The sequence below is a fragment of the Alexandromys fortis genome, unplaced genomic scaffold (genome assembly GCF_014885135.2).
Source record: "Alexandromys fortis isolate MF-2015 unplaced genomic scaffold, M_Fortis_MF-2015_v1.1 scaffold_73, whole genome shotgun sequence".
In the NCBI taxonomy this organism is placed as follows: Eukaryota; Metazoa; Chordata; class Mammalia; order Rodentia; family Cricetidae; genus Alexandromys; species Alexandromys fortis.
The window spans coordinates 1,686,050-1,713,220 of record NW_026067959.1 but is presented as its reverse complement, the minus strand read 5'-3'; the positions used below and the strand labels follow the sequence as shown (position 1 = coordinate 1,713,220).

The window sequence follows — 27,171 nt, the reverse complement described above, 5'->3', positions numbered from 1 at the left end:
CAATTAAATGTTTTTGTTTATAAGAGTTGCCATGGTCATTGTGTCTCTTCACAGCGATAGAAATCCTGAGACAGTAAGATCTGATCCCATCATATGGGCTGCCTGACCTAACCACAGAGGTAGCAGGAAGTAGAGGAAAGAACACAGGACTATAGAGGGTTCCTTTCTTCCCCCACTAACCATCATCTTTGGGTAAGTTGCTTGGATTCTCTAGTCTTTCATTTCCTCATTGTAAAACCAAGTCGGGGGACTCGTTAACTCTGGCTGGTTTAGTGCACCTGCTTGTCTGGCATTCTCTCAGAGCACCACTAAATTCTGCAGCTAGGCACTAAAAGGCCATTAAAATCCAGAGCAAGGAGAGTCGAGGAAGACATCACAGCTCCAACACCTTTAAAGCAGGAAAGAGGCGCACAGTGGTAACTAAGGTGACTGCAGGAAGCAGAACCTCAGCTGGGATGAGGGAGGCTCAACAGCAAGTGTTCTTACTCTCTCTCATACTGAGCCTTTCTGGACCTCTGGAGTAAGAACACATTAAACCCCATTATCTTCTGCTTTCTAATTCTATGCCTTTTTGGGGAGTAGCTCAATGGGTTTCATTGGAGTAGATCACAGAAGCATGAATGAGGGGTTGTTGGCAGAATCATGGGCAACTACCCAGCAGATATACTACTGAAGAGAATGTTCCTTCCTCCTACATCAACCATTGAAGGGGTAGGTCCTCATGAACCTCTCCCCTTTCCATGACAGGCTGTTGACAAGCCCACTCTTCTAGAGACTGTGTTCATTTAGTTACAGCTGCTATGGGTTCCAGAGAGCAATTAGCCCTGCCATGCTTAGAAGTTGGTGGTTCCTATAATCCTACTCTTTGGGCTCCCTCTTCAGAGATGTTCCTTGAGACTTGGGAGGTGATGTAGATGTTCTGTGCATGACTGCGCATTCTCAGCATTTTGATCAGTATGAGTCTGTGCGGTCACCACCAACCACTGTAAAAAGAAGCTTCTCCATTAGAAAACTGGCAGCAGAATTTTTATTGGGCCATTTTAAGAACATTTTAAGAATTAGGAGTGATCTTAAGCCTCATTTCACTTGACCCTCACAACAACTCAGTGGGATGTGAAGATATGTTTTGCATCTCAGTGCATTAATATTTAATATCATATAAATTTTAATAAGAATGTGTGTTCAAAAATGCCCTGTGTTTTCTTAAGAAAGGGCTTTCCCTTGCAATATTTGATGCTGCTACGTTTATGAACTGAGAATCTGCATGTAGCAAACTTACATGCTTGAATTCTGATGAAAATCTCGTGTGTTGCTTATCTCTTTACACCTACCAATCCATCTCTTGTTTATCCAGCTGGTATCTTTCTATCAGTCTGTTTATAGCCCATGAGCAGCGAAAGAGGCAATGTCGACCAGCAAATATTCTTTCTGTACTGGAATCATGTCTTATTTTATGAGGCTTTCCTCTTCTGTCCCGATGGTAGTTTCCCGCAAGCCTTTCCCTCTTGAATGAAGTAAGGCTGGGATGTGGTATTATATCACTGCAGGATGTTAGAGGTGGAAGGCAGTGGGGAGGTTTCAATGAAACAGTGAACTATGAACTGAATTATGAACTAGTCTAGGCTCTAAAGATTTCATAGGTAAGTCACAACAGAATGTCTTAATCTTTAATTTTTTTTTGAAGCCTAAATGAGTTCAGACTTGTTTCCCAGTAAGTTATGAAGCTCAGATAAGCTTTACATTTCTTTAGGGTGTCTGGGAGGTCCTAGGATGGAGGTGGAGGAAGCCTTTCAGCTATGGTAGTGGCAGACAATCAATCATGCTCAGTCTTCTCAGCTATAGAGAAGCTTGAGGAAGACTACATAGAGGGTGAAAAGTGAGCCTCTAGGGGAATGTCTTGCCTACAGTCTGAGTACAACTCTCCAGAGACTGGAGAGGAAACAAATAAACAAAACAATAAAAAACCCCAAACTTTTTCATGCCTCTCAAAGTCCTTGGTTCTTTTCAGCAGTTACATTTGTAGGTATGTGGTGTGTGTGTGTATGTGTGTGAGTGTGTGTGTATTTATCTGTGGGTATGTATGTTTGCTTGCCTGTGCGTCTCTCTCTCTCTCTCTCTCTCTCTCTCTCTCTCTCTCTCTCTCTCTCTCTCTCTCTCTCTNGTGTTTGTTTAGAGAAAAACTTTTGTCTTTCAAACCTTGGCTCTTTTTTTCTTACTGGTTTTTAGATTATTTATTTATTTTCATTCATTTATTTGTTTATTGTGTATGAATGTTTGCTTGCATCTATGTCTGTGCACCCCATGTGTGCTTGATGCCCAACATGGTTAGTAAAGGGCATCAGATGCGCAGAAACAAGAGCTACAGAAGGTTGTTGTGAACCCATCTGAGGGTGCTGGGAACTGAACCTGGTCCTGCAAGGGCCAGGGCTTTAAACTGCTGAGCCATCTCTCCAGGCCCAGCTTGGTTCTTCTTTGTAGTCACTTCATCTGATTTGACTTAGGTTTTAAAATCTCATAATGTGACAAAAGCAAATGGACCATCGTGATTTCTAAGTGCCGCCCGGCTATGGTCTGGAGAAAAGGATGCATAGAACGAGGTCTTACAGGACAATTCTCGGTTTGCTAGTGGACCCTCTCCTCTGCAACTGAGCTTGAGAATAAAATCAAATGCTAGTCCTTATCAGAAATATATTATATCATACCATACCATACCACACCACACCATACCATAGCACACCATACCGTCAGCTCCATACCATACACATGGGCTGGAGATGAATGATTTTTTTTCTCTTTCTCCTTTTAGTGCTGTGAAAGGGAAATGTGGAGCTAGAGATCTTGCAGCTTGTTCCTTTGGACTACAGCACGGCATTTGGGGGAAATTTGCTTCTTGTCTTATCCGCTAGATGGCAGCAACGTTCTTTAGCACCTAACTAGTCATCTCTGTTGCTAGGCGAATCTGTAATGAAGGGAGCAACTGCAAGTCCTGGCTCCTTAGCTTCGCTCTCAAATGTATATAGTACCTTTAATGTACTATTTATGTGATCACCGGTGCGGCGGCTCTATTATTTATTAATGATTTTGTACATTCAGAATGGCTTTGTATATCCAGGGCCATTTGTATTTATAGACCAGGGCTTCTCAGCGCTGCCGTTGTTGACGTTTGGGGCTGGATTTTCTTTGTGATAGGTGATCTGTGTATTTTAGGATCCCTGATTTAACCATCCAGATGTAGTACTCTCTTTCTCTTGTGACAATCAAAAACATCTTCAAACATTGCTAAGTGTCTGAGAAGGGAGCAAAGTCTCTCTTGGTTGAGAATCACTGTATTAAGTTGCCTGGCCCATCTCCTAAGGTGGCTCCTGTTTATTTAATTTTTACTTAATTTTTGTAAATGTGGGTAAATTAAAGCATATCTGCTTATACTTTAAAAACATTTCACTCCTCAGTTTGCTTGTGAGATTTGTTGCTGTTATTGTTTGTTTGCCTATTGAGATAGGATCTCACTATCTAACTTTGTCTGTCCTGGAACTTGTTATGTTGATTAGTTTGGCCTGGTATTCGCAGAGACGCACCTGCCTCTGCCTCCAGAGTACTAGGATTAAAGGCATGTAATGACTGGTGTACATATAAACAAATACACACATATACATACATACACACATATCTATCTATCATCTATCTATCTATCTATCTATCTATCTATCTATCTATCTATCTATCTATCTACCTATCATCTATCTATCTATCTATCTATCTATCATCTATCTATCTAGTGTGAGTGTGTTTATGTGTTTACTGCCTTTGTGTAGTATCCTCGGAGGTCAGAGGAGGGCTTTAGATGCCTGGACTTAGAGTTGCAGATAGTTAGAGTTGCAGACAGTTGCTAGTTGCTATGTAGGTGCTAGGAATTGAACCTAGGTCCTCAGCAAGAGCAACAAAATGCTCTTAATTCTTGAGCTAGCTCTTCAGACCCTTTTGGGATATTTTTGATGGAGGAAAAAAGAGAGAGAGAGAGAAACCAAACCAACCAAACAAACAAATGAAACAAACAAACAAAAAACTAACGACTTTAAACACAAAGATGTGACATATACCATCCTGAAACAAGATAGATACTTTGAAGTATAGTTTCTTATCAACAATAAGCACAGATATATGGGTCATTTATTTGGGGGGGGGTAATGGTTCCTTGGTTCCTTTTTTTTATTTAAAAGTTTTTTTTTCTCTTTATATACCAACCACAGTTTCCCCTCCGTTCCCTCTTCCTGCACCCCCACTCTCCCAATCCCATTGCCCATCCACTCCTCAGAAAGGGTAAAGCCTCCATGGGGAGTCAGAGTCACCAAAGTCTGGCATATCAAGTTGAGGCAGGACCAAGCCCCTCCCCCATATCAAGAATGAACAAAGATATTTGGTTAACTGTGTTCATAGCAGCATTTTTGAAATCGCCAAAACCTGGAAACAACCTAGATGTCCCTCAACTGAAGAATGGATAAAGAAAATGTGGTACGTTTACACAATGGAATATCACACAGTGTTAAAAAAAATGACTCCTTGAAATTTGCAGGCAAATAGATGGAGCTAGAAAAACCATCCTGAGTGAGGTAACCCAGACCAGAAAGACAAACACAGTATGTACTCACTCATAAGCAGATATTAGACATAAAGAGAAGGAAAACTAGGCTACAACCCACAACTGCTAAAAAGCTAGGGAACAAGGAGGACCCTAAGAGAGACAAGGATGGATGCTCCTGGAAAGGGGACATAGGGGGAGGGAGAGATGATGGGGAGGGCATGGGGAACATGAGGAAACAGGATGGTTGAGCTGGGAGAGGGACAGAGAGGGAGAGCAAGGAAAGCAACATCTTGATTGAGGGAGTCATTATGAGGTTAGGGAGAAACCTGGTGCTAGAGAAATTCCTAAGAATTCACAAGGATGATCCCAGAAATAGTTGAGAGAGTGTCTGAAGTGACCTACCCCTGTTATCAGATTGATGACTACTCAACTGTCATCACAGAGCCTTCATCCAGTAACTGATGGAAGCAGACACAGAGATCCACAGCTAAGCACTGGGCTGAGCTCCCAGAGTCCAGGTGAAGAGAGGGAGGAGGGATTAGATGAGCAAAGGGGTCAAGATCATGATGGGGAAACCCACAGACACAGCTGACCCATGCTAGTGGGAGTTCATCAACTCTGGACAGAAAGCTGGGGAATCTGCATAGGCCTGAATGAGGTTCATTGTTTGTTTGCTTTTGATTCCTTTTAATTTTAATAGGCAGGCAGGGAAAAATTATACTTGAAAAAATGTTCAGTAGACAGAAAAAATACAGAATTCTAGCAGGATTTTAGGGATCACTGTATTCTACTTCTGAGTCTTTAAACTGGGGTGCCATGCTTGGGATGTGAATCAAGGTGGACTAAAGGCAGGGTCTACGGATTCTCAGTTTGTGTCCCCTCTGACTGAGCAAGGAGAAAACAGGCTTAAAAGCAACGCTAGAGGCTGGTTCTTTGTAAAACAAACTACAAAAGGGGTCTCCTCCCCAGTTTCCCTGCCATTGTAAGTACAGGGCCCCAGGTGGAGGAAGTATTAAATAGATTAGATGTATCCAGTCTATATGGAGAACTAGATTAGATGTATCCAGTCTATATGGAGAACTAGATTAGATGTATCTAAGACCATGAGAGTGTCACTAAAAGTCCACCTAACATCAAGGCAGGAACTTGCTTTTCATCCGTCCCAGATGCTCTTAGAGCATGCCAGGGAAGTGGCTTGGAGCAGGAAAAAGATGTGAGACCAGATCCCAAATCTCTCGTGGGACAAGTTGTCTATATGTCTTCCATGTCTGCTGCCACTTAGGAACACCGTTGGTTTCTGAGAAAACACATCTTACACAATCAACCAACTCAGACTCTGACATGCATTCAGGATGCCTTGCTAAGTGAGTTTATGGTGAAACGATGAAGGCCAGAGCCGAGAGTCTAAACGAGGTGGCTTGGGTCTTCTTTCCTTGAACCTAAACAATAATAATCAGAGTCACAGGAGGACACACACGTTATGAAATGGCTTAATGAGTGAGTCAGGAGTGGGGACGGCATTGGAGAGCAGAGAAGAAACCAGTTCGGATGGATGGAGTTGGTCTATCCTCTGAAGACAGTCAGATGCTGCCTGAGTTTCTAACACTGTTGGACCAACAGTCATCTGTGTCACTGGAGAAAGAATGAGGCTATTTTCTATGGCCTATTTCTTCTCCCATGAATCCCTTGACATCAAAGGTTGACAATGGAACAATAGTTCCAAAATCTCCAGAGAGATTCTTTGGAAGCTAGACTCTAGAAGAGGCATGGTACGGGAGCCCTCCCAGTAGCCACTTGGCTTAGTAGCTTCTGTCTACGCAGTGCAGGTCACAAAGCCCTGTGTGTGCTCTGGGCAGCCACGGCTGTGAGGGCGAGAGAAGGTCAACAGAGAGCTGGGGACGGTGCCAGGGATGGGACTTGACTTCCCAGTTCTTGTTCCAGAACTCAAGCAGTTTGGCTCAGCTAGGGCCAGCCTGTCTCTGTTCATGGAACTGTTATTTGTTTTTTTTTTTTTTTTTGGTCATTTGTACACCATTTGCTAACTGTTCCATAATTCCAGTGCAATTTCACTCAGAACACGGGAAACAAAGACAGCAAAAATAAGAGGGCTCTTATTCTCGGCTCTGCTTTCGTCAGGGAATGAAATTGGGTGGACAGAGTGCAAGCTTTCTATTGCCACATTGATTAATACATTTTTTGTATGGTCTAAACAATTTTAGGAGGAAAATTTGTGCTTGCAAGGTAAGGTCAGGGTGCCCTGTGCAGTGTGTAACATTTACCCATCTGTTTTGGCAGGGAGATCAGCTAGAGTCTATAAACTCATCATTCAGTTAACAGCTCTTCCAACAGATACAAATCTCCTGTAGCTGGCTGAGCTACTGTTATCCTACATTGCTACATTGGCTCTGTGTAAAGAAAGAAAAGGGGGTCCCCTTGGCAGAGAGAACCCTGTGTCTGGGACACAACTTCTTCCTCCAACACACAGTTGGCTTCCTTTCTATAGTGTGCCAAGGCTGTCTTTGTGGGACTCTGCCTTGAGGGGAAAGAGCAGGTCATGCATTATGTTATTAAGTTAGAAGCATTCCTGAAAACGGTAGGTCTGGAGCAGAGTTTAACGAAGAGAGCTCCTTCTAGGAACACAGCAAATGCAAAGGTGGGACTATTTATTGGGAGGGAATGCTACCAAAATGTGCTGGACTCTCGTTCCGAAAGCTCCTCCATGCAGCTGGGCCAAGTAAGCCTGCCATAGGCTACAGGAAGGCTTGTGACCATAGGAAGGACCTAAAGAACTAGGGATAGTGCTGCCTGCAATTACAAACCTTCACAGGTTACTCCAGCAGGCATGCCCAGCTACAGCCTGCTTTTCAAACGGCATGCGCCTCCTAGCCTGCTGCCGAGGAGTCAGACTTTCTAGTGTTTACAGGTTGAGCCCTGAGTCTGATTACAGCCCTGGTTCCATTTTTCCTTGAGCTGGCCTGGCTCATACTCAGATAAGCTCAGAATGAGATTATGATTTGTAGCCAGAAGGCTGAGAGGGCTATCTAGAAACGTGAAGTCAGCTTTATGTGGTATCCTGTAATTCTAACAAACGTGATACAGGAAAGAGCATCCTTTGTAGGCAGTACTCAACTTATAAATGGCTTGTGTTCCAAAATTTCTTTGTGGTCAGTTGTTAGGGATGGAGAGGCAGATCCCTAAAATAACGAACTTACAGAGGAAAGGGGCAGTCAGGCCAGGCCCACTGGATTTCCCTTTCCTCCCCTGGACACCACCCCCCCCCCACCTCGGCTCACTCTCTGTGCTGGAGACACAAGCTAGGGCCTTCAACATTCTAGCTGTGTCCATTTCTTTTCTGTTACTGTGATAAAATACCCTGACTTAAACGGCCTAAGAGAGAAAAGGTTGGTTTTGGCTTAGAGTTCCAGAAATTTAGAACTCAGCACGGGGCAGAGGGGCGATGCGGCGGGGGTGGGGGGAACAGAGGTGGGGCTGGGGGAAAGACATAGCAATAGGCAGGAAAGGAGTCTGACAATGGTGTGGGCAGAATAAAAAAAAACTTAAAGCCTGTTCCCAGGGACATCCTGCAGCGTTCTGTCTCCCAAAGGTCCTGTAACATTCTTAAAGGGCACTATTGCCTGGGGACCCAATGCTCAAGCCTAAGAGTAGCGGGAAAGAGGGCATTTTATGTACAAACGGTGACACCAAGCAAGTGAAACAGCACTTAGTTACACACCCAAGTGTGGTGTGAGTCTTTCTTGTTGGACTTTCTTTGGGACCGCCAGCTACCCAATAATGACCCAATAATTATGAAAGCTTGGCCCTTAGCTTAGGCTTGTTCCCAACTAGCTCTTATAAGGTAAATTAACCTGTTTGTATTAACCTACATTTTGTCACCACTCTTCCATTCTGTACATATGACTGTCTCTGTGTCTCGCTGGCCTTTTTCATGTGCCCAGATTCTTCCCGAGTTCCCCTCTTACCCAGAAGTCCCACCTAGCCTCTCCTGCCTAGCTATTGGCCATTCAGTTCTTTATTAAACCAATCAGGTGCCTTAGGTAGGCAAGGCAAAACAGGGGCACATCTTTCCACAGCTTGCTCAAATATCCTGCAACAAAAGAGTTTTTTTTTTTTTTCTTAGACAAGGTCTTTCAGCTTGTGCAGGAAGACCCCGGGACTCTTGCTTCTCCATCTCTCTCTGTCCTCTGAGTGCTGAAGTTACAGTCATGTGCCAACACCCCTGGTTTCTTTAGCTGATTCTTTTTTTTTAAATGTATTTACTTTTATTTCATGCGCATTGGCATTTTGTCTTCATCTACGTCTGTGTGAGGGTGTGGGATCCACTGAACCTGGAGTTACAGGCAACTCTGCGCTGCCATGTGGGCGCTGGAATTGAACCCAGGTCCTCTTGAAGAGCAGATAGGGCTCTTAACTGCTGAGGCATCTCTTTAGCCTCTTTATCTGATTCTTTGCAAGGCTCAACTTTAGAACAATACCAAGCCACCTTCTATGTTTAGATTGAATTATATGGAACTAGAGAAATGGCTGGGCAGCAACAGTTCCCTAAGGACTCAGCCTGCCGTATATTCTGTTCCTCTTTCCACCTTCCTCCCAACCCTCCCTCACTTTACTCTCTGCTCTTTCAGTTAGGTACAGACTTGCCAGAGAAGCAGACATGCCGACGAGGAGGGTGTTAGCAGGCGTGGGCTTGTGGGCTTGTGTGGCTTCTGGAGATGAATAGGGGCACAGCGGGGAGCCAAGTGTCTGCTGGGGCTAGACCAACAGACTTCCTACAAAAGTCTTCAAGACAGTTCTGGAAAACTCTAGTCTGCCCTTTGTTGAAACTCGTCCCTGGGGTCAGGACAGGGATGGCTGGGGTGCTGTCAGAATGACAGACAGACTGCAAAGCGGCTGTAGCCCACTGGGGTTATATGCATGGACCTGAGAAGGTGCGGATTGTGTGGGTGAGGCCAGTGAAAGTGACCGCATTGACAGGTGACGAGCGAGTCCCGCAATGAGTCAGAGGTGCAGAATGTTGCTTTGTGTGCAGTGTCTTGCAATGGAAACAGAGGCGCAGTGTGCCCTTCCCCTTCCCAAGGAAAGTCAGACTGCCAGCCTCAGAGCTCAGGGTAACTGCCTGGCGCATAGTAGGTACATGGAAGAGTTGCCTGGGAACCAAACGGTGCTAGTATTTTTTAACCTGTTTTCTGTGGAAAGAGCAAAGGTCATTTCTCTGGAGGGAAATGTAGCAGGTCTCAGAAAGAAAAATCCACCCATTCATGTTCCCTTGGACGCTAATTTGCTTTAGGAGAAATGTACATGTTCACTTAGAAGACAGTGGTTTCCTTTATTATTTTAGTGTTCATTGTATATTTGATATAGGAAGGCACTATTTTCATTGAGATACGGTCTTTCTCCAACAGTGCGTGTTCTTAGCCTGGTAGTACATGAACTAAAAGACTTTTGCATTTAACATTGCTCCATGGACATGAGCTGAGAGCTGGACTGCTCCAGATGAGTTCCAGGCCAGCAAGAAGCTCCTTTGCGTCATACTGAACTCGGCTGTCAGAGGACAGACAACTAGACGTCCACAGTCAGGGCAGATACAAGTGGAATGGGATAAAAGGGGCAGAGAACATTCAACTGCTTGTACTGCAGCCATTATGGAAACTGTTTTGCTCTTTCTTGGTCAAGTCCAGGGAAACAGAACCAACGAAGGACTCCTTTAGGAGCCTCCACACAATCCTGGTCACATTTCTCAGCAGGAGAGAACGTAGTGGCTGATGAATGAATCCAGGGTCCGTGGAGCTCGAGAGCCAAGCTGGTGGCTCTGCTGTCGCGAATGGTTTCCATTAGTGCTTCCTCCCGCAGCAGAGCATCCCAGTGCCATCTGTTGCCTGCTTTCAGCAGTGAGGTCAGGTCTGAATCACTTCATGCATTTACGTAAATGCAGCTTCTGTAAAGCGCAGGGAAGGGCCTCTGCTGTCAGTCATTTGTGAGAGTCGTCCACCGGGAAGGCCTCTGCCTCGGCCAGCAACACTTCTCTCCTCGGTTTAGTGTGCTTTAGAAGGCAAGAGTTACAAGCATCTTTCTAAAAATCACTTCTAATATTCCACCTTCGAAGTTTTACATATTGTAGTTATAGTCTGGCAGGATCTTTAAGTTTCTATTGTTGATTTGCTTTAAGTAAAGGTCTGTGAGCATGTTTTGTTGGCTATTTTTACACAGATCCAATATGACGTTAGTTCTGCTTCTGTGTACTGGCCCTGGTAACATGTAGGCAAGCAGTCTTCCTAGTATCTCAGGTTCATGCATTTGACCTCAGAGGTCTATGTCCCATACCTGTAGCCCATGCCAAATGTTGTGGGCATATAAAGCAAGATGGTCCCAGAGGCAGAGTGGAAAACCATCTATCTATCTATCTATCTATCTATCTATCTATCTATCTATCTATCTATCATCTATCTATCTATCTATCTATCTATCTATCTATCTATCTATAATCTACCTATCATCTATATCTGTCTGTCTGTCTATCTATCTATCTATCTATCTATCTATCTATCTTGCTATTGATCCATCCATTAGCTATCTATTATCTATCTATCTATCTATCTATCTATCTATCTATCTATCATCTACCTATCATCTATATCTGTCTGTCTGACTATCTATCATCTATCTATCATCTATCTATCTATCTATCTATCATCTATCTATCATCTATCTATCTATCTATCTATCTATCTATCTATCTATCTATCTATAATCTATCTATATACCTATCATCTACTATCTGCTTTACATGCATGTAACATATCTACATATACTTGCAAACATTTTGTGATATTATCAGACTACCTAGTCATACACGTCTCCTTTCTTTAAAATAATCTTTTGTAGACTTTAAAAGATTATGTTGATTTGTAGGTCAACAACGTTCTAGCTGTTGCAAAATAATTCAGGTAATTAATAGTCTAGTCTTAGGCCTCTTACAGCTCTTACTTGTTGAAATGTCAAAGATATTTGGGGAAAGCCACCTAGTTTAATCAAAATTTTCCTGCAATACTAGCTTATTATGTTTTCCCTTTTTATTAACCTGTCTGCCAAGATTCATAGAATACATGGACTTTTTCCCCCTACAGGAAGCCAAGTGGGGCTATCCAGAATGAGAATCAGAATTTTAGAGCTCACATGTTTGAAAGGGCCCAAGTATCTGAAAAAGAAACACAATCCAGTAGAGTAAAATAAAATAAAATAAAATAAAATAATCATTTTTTTTTGTTTCAAGTTTAAAAAGATATGGTTACAAATACCAGCTCCACAAGTTACTACTTGATGGCACAAGGGTCTGTGGAATCTGTTTTCTACCTACAGAATGGAATAAATAGCACTGAAGTCTGGGGAGGAAGAAGCGAGGTGACATGATTGAATGAGTGCAAACCTGGCATGGCCAGGGAGTTCATTAGCTCTCTGTCTGTCTGTCTGTCTGTCTGTCTGTCTGTCTCTCTCTCTCTCTCTCTCTCTCTCTGCACCTGAAATCACGTGAATCGAGCCTCCCAGCCAGACTCGGGGCCAGGACACCTGACTTTATTTCCTATCTTGCTCTTTCTCATCTCTCCTCAGGGAGCCACCACGGTCGTGCATAGTTTGTTCCTGTATTTTCTGTTTATACCAGAACTGTGTTCTGTGAGACTCTTGTTAGGATTAGCCCAAGACACATCTCTAACTAACTGTGCACCGCTGTGTGACGGTCTGCCCTACTTTCGGTCCCGACAGCTGGTAGGATGACGGAGCCACATCATCACATCTGGCCGCTCCTGCTCTTATGGTGCTTATCTCGGAGAGGCCATGGGAGAGGTTTGGCACTGTCGCACCTTTTCTGCTTCCCAGCCCTCACCCCGGATTTCTGGGGTGGTCTCTGAGGGAGTGGGGGCAGCATGGGCATGGGGGAGGCGTGCCTGCTGTGGGTCCAGCCGGTCCCCCATGTGCTCTGACCCCCTTTGAGGTAAGTGGAGCCACATTTCTTTCCTGGCAGCTGCAGAGCCCGCGCGCGTCAGCAAAGGGCTTTGAAGTTTCCCGAGGAGGAAAGGCAATTCTGCAAAGAGCAAGGCTCATGATTGCTTCCTGACTTTGGTGCGTTAGCAATGGTCTGCTGAGTTTGGGAGCGCAGCAGTGGACTTCACGTTTAATTGTTTTGATTTCTTTTTAGCATTAAAAAAAAAAAGAGAACTCCTCTTAGTTAAGTATGATTGTCAAAACAAGCTTAAAAAAAAACAATACAAGCAAATTCTAGAGCTGCTCAAATATCCGTTTTGTAAATCAGACGGTAAATAAAGACACCCAAAAGGGAAAAAAAATCCCTAAACCTGGTATCATTAACTCTGTTATAACATGCAATAGAAACTTAAGACTATTAAATTCACTGAAATACATTTTCAGTACTTGCTTAAAATTTATTTCCATCTCTTTGTTCTATTTTAGAATAAGCCTCAGGGCAGGTGTTGCTTCTTTTAAGCTTGCCTCAAATTCAGCCCTCCAACTGTTACTCTTCTGAAGCTTCCTTCTAGACTCCTCTTCTTCCTCCCATTCCCTTTCTTCCAGATACTGGCTCCTTTGTGTGGCTCTGGGTGAGGAAGAGATCCTTTCTCCCAGGTGCATGGACAATAGAGTTGGTTTACTTTTGCTGACAGTAGTCTCCATCACGAGCAGGTGTAAGTAAGTGCGTGTGTGAGCATGCTCACGTGTGAACATGTGTGTGGATGCCAGAGGTCAATGTCAAGTGTCTTTCTCAGTTTCTGCCCATTCTGTTTTCTTGAGTCTCTTCCTGAACCTGGAGCTTACCAGTTCAGCAACACTGGCTGGCCAATGAGCCTCTGGGATACCCGCCCCCCGTGTCTTCCTCCTCAGTGCTGAGATCATAAGTCAGTATTGTTGCACCCACATTTTTTTTTTATTTTTCCATTCAAAACTTTATACTTCCTCCCCTCCTTCCTCCCCTTCCCTGCTTGAGAGAGGGCAGGGAATCCTGCCCTGTGGGGAGTCTAAGGCCCTCCCCCCTAATCCAGGCCTAGGGAGCTGTGCATCTGTATAGACTAGGGTCCCCAAAAGCCAGTACATGCAGTAGAAACAAGTCCCAGTTCCTTTATCAATGGCTTCTCAGTCAGCCCCCATTGTCAGCCACATTCAGATAGTCCAGTTTGATCGCATGCTCATTCAGTCCCAGTCCAGCTGGATTTGGTGAGCTCCCATTAGAACAGGCACACTGCCTCAGTGGTGCACCCACATTTTTTTTAAATATTTATTTATTTATTTATTTATTTATTTATTTATTTATTTATTTATTATACAGTGTTCTGTCTGTGTGTATGTCTGCAGGCCAGAAATGGGCACCAAACTTTATTACAGATGGTTGTGAGCCACCATGTGGTTGCTGGGAATTGAACTCAGGACCTTTGGAAGAGCAGCAATGCTCTTAACCACTGAGCCATCTCTCCAGCCCTGCACCCACATTTTTTATGTGGACTCTGGGTATTGAACTCAGGTCCTCAGGCTGTGTGGTAAAGACTTAACAAACTGGTCCTTCTTCCTAGACCCCTAGGCTGTATAATTTTAGTTTGTCTTTAATCAACTCAAAGGAGGCCGAGCGGCCACAGTTGCTATTTCTAGAGTGCTGGGTAGGACACCATATCAATACAGTTAGCATTGACTTATGCCTATCAAACTCTGATAGTCTACACTGCATTGTGTTATGTGAGTTGGGGTATTACATAAAGGGGAAGTTACCTAATGTTTGAAGAACGTGTGCCGTCATGGGAGACACATTCTTCCTGAAGTAAGCAGAGGAAGAAAACATTATAAAGGAGGAAATGCAAGCAATCTATTGAAAAACCATAGGCTTTGCATGATACGGGGAGGAGAAACGCTGTTCCAGTCAGAGGTGCTGCAGAGGGCGTTGGGAAGGTCGGGAACCTGGCAGGAACAAATAGATCTATTAAATTAGAGTAGAAGTAAGGGACACAGACTTGGAAGGTGAGTACGGAACAGTGATCTAGAAGAAGCAAGGCTAGAGGGGCGGATGCAGTAGTGGGAAAAAGTAGGCCAACGAGGTGACTTAAGGTGTAAGGATTCCTGTCACAAAGCCTGAGAACTGGAGTTCTGCTTTGGTCCCCTGCATGTGGAAGGCGAAAACTGACTCTTTCACTCAACTGTGGCTCCTGTGGACTCGGTCACACATGCACACACACACACACACACACACACACACACACACACGTGTACACACACACACACACACAGGCATGTGACCAACCAGCCAAATAAATGAAAACATGCATTTTAAAAGGGAAACGGACACCATGAGATGTAATTGAGAGTGACCGTATAAAACTCTCCTCAGAGCCTCACAGCTTCAGAACGACCAGTGTAAACTGCAAAGAAGTTCACAGGGTCGCATAAAGTTTAGGACTGGGCAAATCTTTGGGTGTCTTCCTTAAATAAGCCTTATGATGGTTATATATGCGAGTGAGTTACAATCAAAAAAAGGGGGGGGGTAAGCTCGACAAAGAAAACCCAAGAAAAACATCCAAAAATAAAGGTATCAGAGTAAGGAATCAAGGATTCTTAGAGACTAGACGCAGAGATTAGCTGACCGGGCTGAGCTGGAATTAAAAGGCTTACATTAAAGGTAGGGTTGAGAAGAGGGATAAGGGAAGGGCTCTTCCTTCCTGACTTCAAACACTGCCCCCCTCTTTCTGTCTCGGGCCACAGTGGGTCGGGCCTCTGGACAGTTTAGTCTGGTGACTAAACACATGGAATCTGTTAGTTCCCTGTCTGCCATATGGGCTCTATGACCTGGGACAGATCAGCCTGGCTAGACTTCAACTTTTGCATTCGTCAAGTGGGGGAAAGTAAAGGCAGCCACCTCAGAGTCACTAAGAAAATTAAAATTCGTCCAGGCATGGCAGGCTGGAGCTTGGCTTGGGCACCCGTGCTAGCCAGGGTGGTCTTTGTTCTAACATTTTTTTGGAAACTGGAGATTGAGGATCGAGTTTGCTTTGGAAAGGACAAGCAGGAATTTTTAAAAAATTGGGAGCGAAACTCCTTCTGTCGTCTGTCTATCTGATCCTTCAGTGCTGGAAACTGGGCCAGCGTTAGAACCTCTTCCTACTTCCTTCTGCTGGCACACATGGCACAGAGGGAGCATCTTTTCTGCTAGTTCCTGGGGAACGTTAAAAGAAGCCATGTGCATTACAGCTCAGTTGGTGTCATGAGGGAACATGAGGAACTTTCTTGTAGGGCTGGTTTGAATTGAGGAGTCACCAACTTCCTGTATGTAGAGTGCCTTAAAGCACTGACACTTCCCCATAGAGACAGGAAGTAGAATTCCCCAACGAAGAGGAAGTGGTTGGTGAACTATGTGGTTCTCACTGTCCCCACACCAAGAGAAAGGAGCCATTATTATTTATTTATTTTTGCATCCCGACCGTAGTTTCCCCTTCCTCCTCTCCTTCCAGTCCCTCCACACTCACCTCACCTCAGCACCCCCATCCACTCCTCCATTTCTATTTAGAAAAGGGCAGGCCTCCTGTAGATATCAACAAAACATGCCATATCAGGTTGCTGTAAGACTAATACCTCCCCTCATATTAAGACTGGACAAGGCAACTCAGTATAAGGACTAGGGTCCCAAAAGTCAGCAAAAGAGTCAGAGACAGCATCTGATCTCACTGTTAGGAGTTCCACATGAAGACCAAACTACATAACTGTCACATATATACAGAGGGCCTGGTTAGTCCCACGGAGTCATTATTCTTACTTTGCAGGTGAATTAGGGACAATTAGCAATTGACTCTCAGACATACATTCTGCGGCAAGAATGTCATGGTTTGAATGTGAAGTGTCCACCACAGTCTCATGTGATTGAACACTTGGTCTCCAGCTGGTGCCACTGTTTGGGAGGGGGGTGTTTAGAGGGTTATATAGTGTTGAATTAGGGCAAGCAGGTCTGTTCTGGTGAGCTGTCTGCTTCCCAACTGGTGCCATGTAAGAGGCCTAGCCTTGCTGTCACAGAAGAACTGGTCCGTTGCCATGTCCTCATTGCTGTGATGGACTGACCCCTCTGTGGGAGCCCACGTGTGACTCAGTTTCCATCTGGAGTCATTTCTGACTCAAAGAAGTCATTTGAGTTCAAGCTTGCCTGCTTTACCTTGTCTTATAATCTTGAGGGCTATTAGAGTCTTCTGATTTAGCCCGTGAGAAAAGAACACTCTATGTAGCAGACAGTACACTGCTGATGACAAACCTCAGGAACATCAAGATAGAAAGTAAAGCGGCTTCCAAGCAGCAAGCAAGTGTTAGAGAGGAGGAATGGTCTTGGGGTTAGACACTGACTGGCCATCTGTGCTGTGCTTTGTTCTGCTTTTGTATATAAGCAAGTTCTGAAATAAACTCTGGGTTGTTTGGCTGCTTCAGCATGACCAGACAGACCTCCCGATTCTATCCTGTCTTCTGTTTCATCTGACTTTTCTTTGACCTCGAGGATCCCCTATCCAGGAACCCTAGCTAACCTCGAAGGAGCAGACTGCTATACTCTTCTCAAACTGTGACCCCAAATAAGTCACCCCTCCTTTAAGTTGCTTCTTTGGGGCATTTTGTCACAGTTTTCAGAAAAGTAACTAATCCAGAAATTATTAAAAACAGTGATTCACTTTTCTTCATCCAAGAAAATCCAGAGTTTCTTTCTTGAAGTAATGGAGGACCAAATGAATGTTCTCTTCAGATTTCCACCTTTGCAATAAAGACATGAATCTTTGCTAATCATGACGGCAGATAAGAAATGTCCATGGGATAATAAAGAATCACTCTAAACAACTTAGGGTGTGTACTAAGGGCATAGATGTCGCAACTATAATTCTTGCCTATGCTGATTTTCCATGGCTATGATGAAATACGTAAGATAGTCAGTTTACAAGGCCCATAGATTCATTTGTATTCAATGTTAGAGATTTTGGTTTATAGTTAGTTATTTCTTTTGGGAAGCCCATATGACACATACCATGGGGGAATCATGCAGAGAAAACACTGTGTATTTTCCGGTAATCAGGAAATCATGGGAGAAAAAAAAGGAGAGAGGAGTGGTATCAGAATCCCAGTATTTTCCTTTAAGGGCACGTTCCCTGTGGCCTAACTTGCTGCCATAAGGCCCTATCTTATGAAGGTTGCAGACTTCCCAATAACACATCAGGCCAAGTCTTCAGCATATGAGTCTTGGGAGGTCATTGGAGATTCAGACTAAAGCACTAGACCCATGAAGTCAGGGAGGAGCTAGGTAGACAAAACTGGTTCAGTCGCCTAAATTAGACACTCTTGGATTAAAACTCTACCCTCACTCGGAGTCTTCAAACTGGACTGGTATTCAGAACAATCTAGCTGAGACCATAGTGGAGTCATTTTCAAATGGAACTCATGTTGCCTTTGCTTGGGGGAAGGTGAAAGTTGCTGGGGAAGTTCTCAGCTTTGCTCTGGGGCCTGATCCCTGCCCCATCTACTTCCTGTAGAGAGAAAGGAAGGTCAGCCTAGGTAGAGAGTGATCTAGGAAGAAAGGAGTGATTGGATGATTGGGAAGGAGGCAGAGGCTCTGCTCAGGTTATTCATTACTGATATCCATTAAACCTGGGACGAACTCTAAAACCGCTGTGGAAGGCATAGAATACTAACTCCTTCATGATACCAAAAGATAGCTAGCTATATCTTGTTCAAAATCAAAGCTGAAAAATTTTCCTTAAAATGTCAGTTCTTATGTGTCCTCCAACCAGGGTGTTTTAGTCCAGGTGTTTTTGTTGTTGTGGTGGGTTTTTTTTTTTGTTTTTATTCTACTTATTTATATCCGCACACTTTATTTGTGTAGGAAACATATGTTTTCGAGAAATAATATTGCTCAGGGAGATGGGTCAGTGGGTAAAACATACTTGTTGCACAAACGTAAAAACCCAAGTTCTGATTTCCAGACCCACATTAAAAGTTCATACTCTCCTTTATTTGATAAAAGACTTTACATTTTCTTTGTTTTTTTTTTCTTTTTAAAATATCTATGAGGACTCTTCACTTGAAAGAATTTTTATTTAGCAGAATATCTTGCGTGGCACTGTTTTAGACCTGTCTATGTGTCCTGGTTCTCTAGAATCAACACCGCTGTGTCTAAGCAACCGGCATATGCAGTTATCGAAGCTGAGAAGTACTCTGGTCTGTAAACTGCAAGCTGAAGAACCAAGAATCTAAAAGGAGGTGGGCCTGTGACCTTTCCGTCTGAGGCCAGAGAAGATCCAGTGTCTCTGATTATGCATTCAGATAACAAAGCTCCCACGGGTAGATGAGAACCACCCACTCTCAAGCATTAGTCCCGCCCAGAAACACTCTTATGAACAGAAGCAGAATAACGTCTGTCCAAATATCAGCTAACATATACAATTAATTACCACCCTGTCACTGCCTTTTAAGCCTGGGTTTAGCTATATATTGTTGGCTGGCCTCTATCTTGCGACACCCCTGTTTCTGCCCCCTAAGTGTTGAGATTGCAGATGTGTGCCACCATGCCTGGCTCCTTTAAAAAAATTAAACCTTAAAATATACCTTTTTAAAGAGCATCTTATTCTATTGTCAACATCTGGCTCAGAGTAGTACACTTTTTTTTTTCTGTCAGTGGGACTTTGCGGACACATAATTGTTGCTCAAGTCTTATAGTTACATTAGGGTTCAGGTTCAGTCTTGGTGTACACCTCTTGGGGTTTGTAAAACACAAGATAGTATGTATCTATCATTGAAGTAGCACGGAGAATATTTTCTCTAGAAATCCTCCATGTTTAATCCACATCTCTCCATCACCTCAACCCCTGTCAACAACGGATCATCTTATTGTCTCCATAGTTTTGCCTTTTTTTTATCTGCGATCATAAACCATGCAGTCTTTTCAGATGGGCTTCTCTTCCTGAGTACCGTGCAGCTAAACTTCTCCTGTGTGTTCTCATGACCCAATAGTTCATTTCTTTTTGCTGCTGGATAATCTTCCATTATCTGGATGTTCCTCAGTTTATTTATCCATTTATTTGCCAATGAGGATCTTGGTAGCTTTCAAGGTTTGGAAATTATGAGTGATTTATTCATGATCATTCAGTTGGGGTAAACATTTTTGGGAAAGATTTTGTGTGGACTGATTTTCAACACATTTGGATAAAGGCCAGAAGAGTGCAATTTCCTGGGCCATCAGGGAAGAGTGTGATTAGCTTTGTAAACACCGATCAAGCATCTTTCCAAGTGGCTGTACTGTTGTGCCTTCCCCACAGAAATAAATGAGCTTCTTTGGGTCCATATCCACATCAGCATTTGCTCATTTTAATGGGCTTATTATAGATCTCAAATTCTTAGCTTTCAGGTTCCTAATGAGGAATAAATAGGAGTGTCTTTTTGTCTGCTTATTTCTGCATATCTTCTTTAGTGCTGTGTCCTGTAAGATCTGGGTCAGTTTTTAACCACACTTTTTCTTCTTGTTGATATTTAAGAACTTTTGCATAGCATCCCTGTGTCTGATATGTCTTTTTAAAATATTTTCTCCTACTTTTTGACCTCATATACTTGGTACATCTTTTATGAAGCATAATTTTTTTAATTTTAATCAGGTTCAGCTTAATGTATCTTCTGTGGATTGAGCCCTGGGTATGTCTCTAAAAGAGAGTCATCCTATCCAAGTTCAATGAGAAGCTTCAGTTTGTTATTTTCTAGAAATTTTCATCCTACATACTGCTCTATAATAATATAAATAATAACTTCCATTTTGGAGATTTATCAGCCAGAAGAAGCTCATATCCCCAGCCTGAATGACCTAAGTTCTACTCCCAGATCCCTTAGGTAGCAGGTGAGAACTGACAGAGAGATGTTGTTCTGTGACCTTTCCTCCTGTGCTGTGGCACATGCACATCTGCACACACACACACACACACACACACACACACACACACCTGCACACACACACACACGTGATATGGGAGTGCCCTCTGTACACTGTGAATATGTTTTATTGCTGTTGGTTAATAAAGAAGCTGCTTTTGGCCAATTGCTTAACAGACTAGAGCTAGGTGGGAAAACTAAACTGAATGCTGGGAGAAAGTAGGTGGGGTCAGGGAGAAGCCATGTAGCTGCCAGAGGAGAAAGATGCTAGCTACCAGCCAGAACCTTGCCAGTAGGCCACAAGCCTCATGGTAAAATATAATATAATAGAAATGGGTTAATTTAAGATATGAGTTAGCCAGAAATACGGTTAAGCTATTGGCCAAACAGTATTGCAATTAATACAGATTTCTGTGTGATTATTTCGGATCTGAGCTGCCAGGAACGAAAGAACAACCTCTGTCAATACACATGCACACCCATGTGCACACACATGCATACCTGCACAAGCACATCTATCCACATACATGTGCATACCTGCATGCACAAACATCACATGCACACCTGCACACACATAGGCACACAAAACAAATAAAGTAAAATTGATCCCCATTTTGGGGTCATTTAGTGATGGGTTTAAGTAAGGTGCTTTGTCTTGATTCCGATTTCTATATGCCTGTCCAATTGTTCCAGCAGCATTGTTCCAGCAACTGCCATTTCTCTGTTTCATTGTGTTTGCTCCATTGTCAAAGATGAGCTGATTGTATTTATGTAAGTCTATTTCTGGTCTCCCTATTCTGTTGCATTGATTTATTTGTCTAATCTTCTGCCAAAACCACAGCGTCTTGATTACGGGAATTTATAATAAGGCTTGAGGTCAGGGAGTGTCAGTCCTGGAAATTGATTTTTCTTCAATATTCTATGACTGTTCTGGGTTTGAGGTCTATTTTAAAAATTATTGCATAGTTCTATATTATCCTACTTGTGATATTTATCTTGGATTTAACTATTTCCTCTAATAATTATGCATCGATGAATAATGTTATATGTATTGTTTTCTGAGCCTTTGCAAGCATATCTATTGGATGTTACTAATTATTATAAAACTGCAGTAATTAGAAATGATCCCAGGTTACATTTTCCACACCTTAATGACAAAGAACATCTGGAAGTTTTTATTTGCCATGGGAAACGATGGTTAGCTCTAGTTGTTCCAGCCTGTATTTCTGTTACTATGAGTGAGGCCAACCAGGTTTTTATGTTTAAACACCAGTGATCCCTAATCTTTTATATGCTAGTGTCTGCCCACGTTCAGTTTGGTTGTCCCATTTCTCTCTCTTTGTTGCCTACCTATATTTTGGCTTTAGAATATGTTTTCCGCTGGGTGGTGGCGGCACACACCTTTAATCCCAGCACTCGGGAGGCAGAGGCAGGCGGATCTCTGTGAGTTCGAGGCCTGCTAGTTCCAGGACAAGAACCAAAAGCTACGGAGAAACCCTGTCTCGAAAAAAAAAAAAAGAATATGTTTTCCCTTATGCAGAAAGTTTTAAACGCTCTCTCTCTCTCTCTCTGTATAGAAGTGCCCTAAAAATGGAATTTGTGTTTTATGATTAGTGCTGTGAACGGGGAGTATAGAGGACAAGATGATACTTTTAAGCCACTGTTCTTCTTTTTAAAGACTGTTCAGTAAACAGAAATTACCCCTTTGGGCCATTGCTGCAAATATCCTTTTAAAAAAGACCTTTGTTACTTGCGTGTTGTTCTAAAACCCATGATACTGGCCCTGAAGGATTGGTGGGTAGACAGATCCACGGAGCTGTCATGACTTATGTAATAAAGCACGGTGCTTTCATGTCGGGGACAGCGGAAGTAATCTGCTATATTTTTGTTTAAGAAAGGCTTTCCACAACCCCCGCCCCAACTGCTAAATTTCCTTCATATCGTTTAGAATTCATTACGTAGTGCTTTTGAAACACTACCTGATAGAATTAACAGGGGTGCTTCAAATAACTGAGCACTCAGCCTTATTCTTTGTAGGATTAAAAAAACAGTGTGTTCTACTTAACAGGTCTGAGAACTCACTGTGTGTCAAGTCATAGGTTAAGACTTAATATTAAGAATGAAAGAAGGCATGGAATTGGACAAATAGAGAGGTGGGGATGACCTGGGAGGACATGGGAGAGGGGAAACCATGATCAGAATATTATATATTCAATAAAAAGAAAACAAATAAACAAAAAGAAAGATATAGTAGGAGCCATGAAGTCTCAATGTTAGTTCCAGTTCTTCAGTAGCTCAAGAAGGTTTCACAGAGGACGTGTTGCTGGACTAGCCCCAGGAGGATAAATGGGCTGCAGATTTTCTGCAGAAAAGAAGAGCATCGGGGTGAGACAAGGCATGCTCTTCCAAACCCCATCCGGAGAACAGTTCCTTCCAAGCACGGTTTTCAATGAATGACACCTTTTCAATAGTTCCTAAGCTCTAGAATCTAAGGCAAAATGTCAACATGATGGGAAAGACTGATTAGAAGACACTGGAGGAAATAGAGAGGAAGCGAAACTATGGGACATGTGGAGATGGTGTAGATATCTGTCAAGAGGCACATATCAAGCTGCAGGTATATACATAAAGAATTGGCAGGAGGAGCAGGCAGGAGGCAGAGGGAGCCTCACCCATAATACAGCTCCTCCACCCAGGAAGGATAAGGGTCCAAAGGAGAAGAGGGTATGAAGAATTTCATATTGCATTCTAAGTTTTGAGAAGGCTGATGGTGAGACCTTAAGGCAAAATTGCTCATTAGACAATACTCCACCTCTTAGACCAGAAGCTAAATTCCTTTCTGTTGTGGTCTCAAAGCAGGTCTCTAGGACCGTGGCCTGTGCGTGAAGGGGTCAATGGATTTGGAAGGACAGTAGTAGCCGGAGACTTCGTCAGCTGCTCTCCGTACAGCAGGGGAATGGATGGTGCATTTGGGTCACCACACAGGAGGGAGGGTAACTGCTACAGTCAATGGTTTAAGACAATTTAAGTTGGGGGCTGGAGAGATGGCTCAGTGGTTAAGAATACTGACTGCTCTTCTAAAGGACCCAGGTTCAATTCCCAGGACCCACATAGCTATCAGTAGCTCCAGTTTCAGGGGATCTGACACCCTCATACAGACATACATGCAGGCAAAACATCAACTGTAAAAAAAAAAAAGACATTTTATATGATCCGCACCCATTCTCCAGGCTTACTCCCCTACTGGCGGAACTGACGTTGAATCCATGGGCAGTGCAGAGTGTTTGGGATGCATGGGAAGTAGAAGGCGCAGAAACCAGCGATAGGAGTGAAGTTGATCACGGCATAAAACTTCAGAGAGCGGACCCATTGAAGGTCACCAGGGAGCTCAGACTTTACCTGAAAGATAATAAAGGGACAGCTTCATATCCGATGCTTTACAGAGTTGTCTTCTGGCCTCTATATGATGCTCATATATGTGCGCTCCAACACACACACACACACACACACCCCAAAATAAAACAAACCATGTAGGTATACCAAACTCAGCTCTCTCTGTCTCTTTATTTTCTCCTATTTGCTATCAGAAGGTAAGGTTTATTCTTAATGAGTATGAGCTGGCACCCAGCACTTAGGACTTCATTTTCATGCATAAACTGTCTGTTTAGACATGTGCTTCCTGGGATTTCATGCTAGATTCACAAACACCAAATATTTTTTTTTTTCGGAGTCTTCTTTGTTTTTACAAAATGAGAACCTTTGATCTCGCCACATCTTTTTAACCCTCCACCCAGACTTGTGTACTTGCCCCTGCAGGGATTCCCGTCTGTGTTTTAGTTCCTATTTGCAGGCTTCTTTGGATTTCGGTGTAATACAATAGGAATGGTAGGGAGCAGTCGGCTCACCTGCCCGGGCAGAACCCTGGCTGTGAAATTTCCAGCTACTTATGTGTCTCTCTGGACTCACATCCCTTGTCTGTGAAATATAGTGATTATTAAGACCTATCAGGTAAGCTGTGGTGAGGATTAAATGAGCTAACTTGTTTAAGGGACGTAAACACTGCCTGCCAGGCACCAGGCTCTCAGTGGTTTACTAGCAGTATTCTAAATGCCATTTGGGTGTGCCTGATGTCCTATTTTAGAAATTATTTTCTCAAGTGTGTTCCCCATTAACCATAAATATGATCTTTTTTTTTTGAGTTTGAAGACTGCACATGCTAAAAAGTTTAGGGTTTGACAGTATTGTAAAAATAGTTAAAGGTGATATAGATTTTAATAAAACAATTTTTTATTATTTTTATTGAGCTATACATTTTTCTCCACTCCCATTTCTTCCTCTCCTCTCCCCTTCTATCCTTTCCCGTGACCTGCCACACTCTCAATTTACTCAGGAGATCTTGTCTTTTTCTACTTCCTATGCAGATTCACGTATGTCTCTCCTAGGGTCCTCTTTATTGTCCAGCTTCTCTGGGGTTGTGGACTGTGGGCTGGTCTTTCTTTGCTTTATGTCTAAAAGCCACTTGTGAGTGAGTACATATTATATTTGTCTTTCTGGGTCTGATCACCTCACTCTATGGTTTTTTCTAGATCCATCGATTTGCCAGCTAATTTTAAGATGTCATTATTTTTTACAGCTGAGTAATACTCCATTGTGTGAATGTACCACATTTTCTTTATCCAGTCTTCAGTTGAGGGTCATCTAGTTTGTATCCAGGTTCTGGCTATTACAAATAATGCTTCTATGAACATAAACAGCTTGGGTTTCTTACAGTGAGAAATGACTTACTAACAATGTCTTTCATCAAATTTTCCTATTTCTTGAGGGTTTTTTTTTTTTTGAATTGAGCTTATTCCCTTTGCTTTTGTCTCTTCTGAACTTGGTCAGCAAATGTTGCTCATCACTTGTCTGTCTGGAAAACATTAGTATGGGGGAGGGAGGAGTGAGCATTTGGGAACATCAGTTCCCTCTGGAAGAAGATCCCAGGATCTTGGCACCGCATTTAAGGTGTAGATACGGAGAATAGTGTAACAACATGAAGGGTTCTATCAGAGAACTTGGAGGAACATTAGAGCTGGGGAGGCTCCTGGCTCTGAGGGTCCTTGCCATGGACCTGAATCTCACAGCATTTCATTTAATTCAGTGTCTGGGATCTTGTGATTGCTTCTTACTAGCTAACCAAATTTACTGCGCTGTCTCAGTTCACAAGACCTGTTCTGCGCCGAATCTCTGGAATCCATCCATTCTTGACAAGAGTCCTTCCATTCTGTGAAGACACAAATGGTCTTGCCCATTTATCGAGTAGTCCTAGGCTCAAATCCTACGGAGAAGGCATAGGCTTGGGAAAGGAAAACCATGTCTGGACAGTAAAGCAGCCAATATGGAAACGGATAAAGAGATCTCTCTTAGCTGCTCTCAATTTTCAGCCTGTGCAAGAGGGAAGTCATAGTCAAGGAGTAAGGTGGGCTTAGTTGATGGGAAATTATTATCAGGAATGGGGAGGGGGTTCTGGCTTATGGTTTTTTTTTTTTTTTTGTCAACGACATGCCAGGGTGATCAGATACTGGTGGTGGCAGACAAGAGGGTGATGGGAAATGAACTGTGCAGGACACCCCCACCCTGTACCCCCTTACTAAGCAGGGTTCTTGTAAAACTGGACTCCTAAGGATATGCTGAAAGAAGGAGCCTGGTCATAAAAGGAGTCTTAGAGGGGAGTGGATTTTGCCAAGTTCTAGATCATTCTTTTGTTCCAATATAGTTTTGATGACTTTTCCTTGTCCCACCCCCATCGATGCTTTCTCTGTGCAGGCTTTGTGGGGTTTGACCACAAAGGTGATCTACCGGAAGGCTCTAATTGATACAGTACTCAGGAGATGAGACAACTCGAATCAACCCTTTCTCCTACTTTCTTGTCTCTGGGTGACCTTGTGTGGAAGTTCTGAACATACAGTTCAGGAGAAATCCATGGAGAACAAGACTTCAAAGTCTAGACAGCCACAAAGGTTCAAGACAGCAGGCAGACATAGGAGGAAGACTAACAACAAAGGCTAAATTTATTTTACCCTTTTTGTGGGTGATGGGAGGGGGTGGCGGGGATGGGAGGAGGGCAAGGGAGGCTTGAGAGTATGTTTAAACAAGAGATCAACTATTTCCTTACTCTGGAGAAGGAAAGATGTGATATATTTCCTTCTGTCACTTCCAGAGATTTCTTCAAAGGTCCCACCAGAAGCCACAAGTAAGGAGAGCAGCAACAATTTGTCTGGTCCAAGTGGCGATTTTCCTTCCTTCACAGAGCTGCCCAGGGAGCCCTTGAAGTAAGTCTCCAGCAGGCCTGACACTCCATTTCCCCGAGAACCAGACAACCCCTCCTCCTAGCCACGTCTTTGTAAAAAGAAATTTAAAAAGCTCCAGGTCCTCACTCCCAACCCAGCGTGCTTGGGGAATCCCACAGGCCCCTTTCTGTTCCTCTCCCTGCAGCTCTCCAGAGGCCATACATCATCGTGGCAACCCACCTCCAAAACCGGCTTTTGTCATTTTCCGTGCTGGGATGGGAGCCAGCCAATGCCGCAAAACCACTGAGCTCCGAAGGAGCTGAACCAGCTGGTGAAGTTCCCGGAGCGTTTGAAAGTGCTATCCTGTTTCACAGAAACCGAAGA

The 27,171-nt window shown here is 43.3% G+C and overlaps 1 long non-coding RNA gene across 1 annotated transcript; it reads left to right on the top strand.

The window, feature by feature from the left end:
- Nucleotides 1–86: 86 nt before the first annotated feature.
- Nucleotides 87–27,171, top strand: LOC126507924 (uncharacterized). The gene is made up of 3 exons (XR_007593662.1): nt 87–192; nt 26,718–26,829; nt 26,993–27,171. It is a non-coding gene; the product is annotated as an uncharacterized lncRNA (long non-coding RNA).